The sequence below is a fragment of the Thunnus thynnus genome, chromosome 18 (assembly GCF_963924715.1).
Source record: "Thunnus thynnus chromosome 18, fThuThy2.1, whole genome shotgun sequence".
NCBI lineage: Eukaryota > Metazoa > Chordata > Actinopteri > Scombriformes > Scombridae > Thunnus > Thunnus thynnus.
This window is the reverse complement of record NC_089534.1, coordinates 4,326,667-4,332,409: the sequence shown is the minus strand read 5'-3', so window position 1 is coordinate 4,332,409 and position 5,743 is coordinate 4,326,667.

Below are 5,743 nucleotides of genomic sequence, written 5' to 3'. Positions count from 1 at the left end.
AATGTAATGAGGTCTGGAGAAGAGCTCAGTTAATCTCCAAGAATGTCTCTAACTCAGCTGAAATCATTACACAGCTATGACTGGACTCCCAGTAGGTCATGGAGGGTGGGGTCCAGGCCCGACGGCACTTGTTGGAAATGCTTGTTTAATAAAGGGTCACGTCTAAATGTGTTATGGGAATGAAAGTTTTGGACTGAAGTTGTCCAGAAAATTTGTGCTGAGATAAAACTTTGCATTAATCCTGATCCCTGACTTTGTATAATAGGGATTCTGTCAAGATTAGCTAATCAACAACATAATAAATGGCTGTCTGTAACTTTGGCTGTTGCCAAAAAGTAGATTTTTCTTTTTTTTTGTAAACGGAGAGACGGCAGATTCAACACTGGACTGACGCACTGTTGAAAAAAGCTAAACTTGAGAATGTGAATGTAGGATCTGTAGGACCACAGATAGAAAGACGAATGTAAACCTATCCACCTGCTACAGTAAGGTAGCAAGTTTATGTCCTTTTCCTAAATTAATTACATACTTATTTCATCTATTTATTTTTTCTTTGTTATTATTTTGTTATTTATCTATTTATCTATTGTTACTGCTGTTGTTTGCTTGTTAGTTCGTTTGCTGGATCTTTTAAACTGTCTGACTGGTTGTCTGTATATGATATGAATTATTGCTCTGCTGTCTGGTGTTTTTTTTTTTGTATTAGATCATTTAAAAAACTTAAAAAAACATATTCAGAGATAAGGAAGAAGAAGAAGAGCTTTAGGCCGAAGGCAAAATGTTGTTTTCATGTGATTTAATTCATTTTTACTGGTTGCAACTCGTGCAGGAACCAAACAGAAAAGACCCTGTTAGGGTTTTTTAGTGTCTGTAAATGCATCATGACGTGTTGCAAAGCATACTTTACATCTTTAATGTGAATTCTTCTGTATAAACCAGGGAACTTCCAACTGTATGTTCTTCTCAACAGCGTGCTTTTATATCTGGGAGAGTGAAACCCAGAACGGTTTTATTGATCTGGAGGTCAAAAGATCTGTAAATGGAAAGGTTACAACTGGGCTACAATTGGGTAAATGACTTGTGAAGCAATGCAGATTACAATATAATATTTAAAATACTATTAAAACAGTTATAGCCAATCTAGATCTCATTATTAGCTCAGTTTAAACGAGACACCCTTTGACTTTAACCCGTCGAGCTACTTAGCAAAATCTTTCCCACCAGTGCATGAACACAACATGCTGGATGTGGCTGAAGTCGACTTTATCTAAAGCAGAAATCTAAGATAATGAAGATAATAATCAACTTTATTTGTGTAGCACCTTTCAAAACATACTTACAAAGTGCTTCACAACAGCATAATGAAAGACAGAAGCCAGAAAAATGACAATAAAATAGAGGCATTATAAAAAGAACATAAAAGTAAGAAAGCCCTGATAGCTGATAGCACCACTGGTCTTAAATCTAGATCTTGGGATCTCTAAACTGTTTTTGAAACTGGGTTGCATCACGCACATAAAGAAGAAACGTGACAGATGTTCGTCTCTCTAATCACGAAGATTTGAAAATAATGGCGAATCACACACTAAAGGATATTATTAAAGGGGACCTATTATGCTTATTTTCAGTCATATTTGTATATAATGTTACAATGTTCGATGTTCATATTAATGTCAAAAGTGTCAAATAACGAGGTAACGTATGTAGCAGTAATCTCTGCAGCTTCAGGCTGCTCTGAACGCTCAGTTTCCAACGTTTTTTTCTACTTTCAGCCCGAGTCGACGTCGGTTCATGACGGATTTCTTTATATGGTCGTCTGCTCCACACACAGCGCACCAGCTCACTGCTACGCTCCTCTAACATTATGGCGTTTTTCCATTGTTTTGGGGTTGGTCACACCGAGCCATCGCTCCAGTACACAGCAGGGCAAAGTCAAATAAGTAGGAGTTGTGCTGGTCATCTGCAGCTCTTCATCAAACATCATCATCACTGTGGTTGTTTCTGCTTGTACTCTTCCTTCCTGCGTTATTTCTAACTGCTCTGTTTAACAAATAGCTCCAAATATGTCTTGTTGTGTCGACTGGTTTTTAGCAGATGTGGGCAAAATATAGACTGATATGGTGCAACAACTTGCTTTATTAAAGCTTTTTGTCTGTACGGTTATGATTGAAAGACACGTTATATATGCAGTCATGTTCTTGCCAAATCTTTCCTCCATCTCAGCTGTCCATCCACATTTTAAATCCTAAATATCAAACATGTTTGGAGGTTTAAGACTAGATCTGTAAACCCTTCACATTACCAGATAATCTGTGCCGAACTCCTCTGATTGTCGGGAGGGTCAGAACTCCTGTAGTCTGAGCTTAAAAGGGATCCACCAGAGGATCTCAGGCTCATATGGGATTAAACATTCATTGATAAACTCAGCAGTTAGTCCCATCCGCACAGGTAGCCAGTGAAATGAAGCTACAATAGGGGTTATATGTATTATTTTGTTTTAGTTATTGAGTCTGGCAGCCTTGAAAGGTTATGTTTACTTTAAGCACGAGTGAAGTGAGTTACAGTAGTCTAGATGGTTTGATAAAGATCAAAACAGATGATAAACTATAAAAGGCGTTTGTATAGCAGGAATAAAGCGTGTGAAACTTTCCTTTTGACCGTGAGAAAACAGTGGGTGCAGCAGCGCACATCTCCGTTATGAACAAAAGAAATCAAACAGATGTTTCAGGCCCTTTGGAGAGAAAGATACCTGTCAAACCAAAGTTGTACCTCACTCACACGGCCTGGATTTAAAGGTCTCGCTTCCTGCTGCAGTTAAGGCTCATCTACAAAATTCAAATCTAGTGATCCTCTCTCTCTGCAGCTGACCGAAGTTACAGAACGACCTGAAACTGGGTGGTTACAAAAGAATTTTGTTATTCATCCTTTTTCTGGGAACAAACTGACACTTGTATGAATGCCAGTGCACAATCTCTACTGTATCTAACCCTCAAACTATCACTTTATAGGGCTGAAAGTCAGTGGTGGAAGAAGTCCTGCATGAAAAATCCTATTTAAGTAAAAGTACTTAAGTATTATGAGCTTGATGTAGTTAAAGTATTGCAGTAAAAGTACATAAGTATTATGAGCTTGATGTAGTTAAAGTATTGCAGTAAAAGTAGTGGTTTGGTCCCTCTGACTGATATATTATTATATATGACATCATTAGATTATTAATAGTGAAGCATCAGTGTTAGAGCAGCATGTTACTGTTGTAGCTGCTGGAGGTGGAGCTAGTTTACACTACTTTATATACAGTTAGCTAGTTTAGTCCAGTGGTTCCCAACCTAGGGGTCGGGGCCCCCCCAAAGGGTCAGCAGATAAATCTGAGGGGTCGTGAGATGATTAATGGGAGAGGAAAGAAGAAAAAACAAAGTTCTGATACACAAATCTGTTTTCAGTTTTTGGACTTTTTCTCTAATCTTTGATTTTTGCTGAAATATTGGATCATTTATTGAAATGAAAACATGTGAGAAGTTTGTCTTGTGGTCAAAAAGTCACAGGTTTGAACCCTGCAGTGGCCCGTGTAATGAGAGAATGACGTCTGCATGCGATCACCGAACATACACGTGAATCCTCCGGTTTTGCTAACATTACAGCCGCTACATGAAGGTTGTGTATAAAGCTAATAACAGACTTGTATAATGTGAGTCTGTGTGTGTGTGTGTGTGTGTGTGTGTTTGTCCATCCATCCATTCACCTGTAAGTGCAGAAACAGCACCGCACTCAATGTCTGAGTGGAGGTTTTGTGTCGCCGTGGCAACAGCATCACCTCTTTCCTCTCTGCTGCAGCTCCTTTTCATGTCTTTCAACACCCCCCCCCCTCCTCCCCCCTCCTTCCCCTTTTCCATTTAAATCAGTTCATTTCTATTTCAATAGCTGTTTTATTGGAACATCGCTGGTAACTAATCCTGCATCACAACAATAGACAACACAATATATTTACATTCACTCTATTCAAAACAATTTAGGAAATAATGTTTGGTCTGATCAGAGCTTTTCTTCACTCAGTGTTGCAGAAATGTGAAGCTCCACAGTGAAGTACATGACACAGTCTGTCAGCCTGCTGGCAAAATCCAGGAAATAAGAATAAATGAGAAAATAACAGGAATAATCATACGTGACAACAGTTGATACAATATAAAGGTAAACAGCACACAGGCTCATTAAAATCAAATTAAATTCTGCATAAATTAGTATCAACACGTCCGACACCACGTGTAATTAATGTTATTATACATGCTTCCTTCCTCAGGCCATATATCCATCTTTAACAAGGACAGATACATAATTTTGTCCTTTTTTTAAAATAGTTTTTAATGATTTAAATGTTTATTTACATGCTATATCATGCATTAGTTGTGTTTATTGTTAATAGTTGTCAGATGTGTGGATTTTAATGTCCAGTTTGAATGTGTGTAATAATAAGTGTTGAATCGGCATTAAATAACAGTCATATAATATAAAGAAACAAATAAATATGTAAATAAACATATTTTCAAAGAGGTATAATTAAAAAAAAGCAACTGCAATTAATTATATTCATTATAGATTAATCTGACAATTATTTTTTAAATCAGTTAATCAGTTTTTTCTATAAAATGTCAGAAAATAAAGTTGAAAGTGACATATTCAGATAGATTCTATGTACAGCTGCAATTATTAGTTAATTAACTGATTAGTCCACTACATTTATTTGACTTTAGCTACTTTTCAGATTAAATCTTTTACATAAAATAACATAATGATAAATTTAATTGTTACAGATTAAACCAGAGGTTCTTAGACTTTTTGGCCTTTTACATTAAATCAGTGTATTTGTGTCTCTTTGTCATGTTTGTTTGTCTGTGAGTTGTTTGTAGTTCCACCAAAGAGAGAAAATGCTTAAAGATTAAAGAAAAGTTCTGAGAAATGAATCTAAATGTATGTAGCAGATCTTTGCTACTCGATCTATCATCTCATGACCCTCACAAAGTAGTTCAAACTAGCTCCACCTCGAACAGCTGCAACAAAACGCTGCTTATGCATTTAGCCGTAGTCGGGGGTCACATTTCACATGTCTATGAGTTGTTAACAGCTTCACCAAATAGTGATTTTTCCCTCTAAACTTCTCACATGCTTTCATTTCAATACATGTTCAAATTTGTGTATCAGAACTTTGTTTTTTCTTCTTTCCTCTCCCATTAATCATCTCACGACCCCTCAGATTTATCTGCTGACCCTTTGGCGGGGCCCGACCCCTAGGTTGGGAACCACTGGACTAAACTAGCTAACTGTATATAAAGTAGTGTAAACTAGCTCCACCTCCAGCAGCTACAACAGTAACATGCTGCTCTAACACTGATGCTTCACTATTAATAATCTAATGATGTCATATATAATAATATATCAGTCAGAGGGACCAAACCACTACTTTTACTGCAATACTTTAACTACATCAAGCTCATAATACTTATGTACTTTTACTGCAATACTTTAACTACATCAAGCTCATAATACTTATGTACTTTTACTGTAGTAGGGTTTTTTCATGCAGGATCTGAATACTTACAGATTACAGACACTGAGTGAAACATTTAACATTTTTATAAATATTATGAAATAATTCATGTTTGACTCATTTAAAACAACACATTTATATGTATACAGTAACATACAGTAGACTCGCTGTGTGTACTACAGGGCTGCAGACAGTTGAGATTAC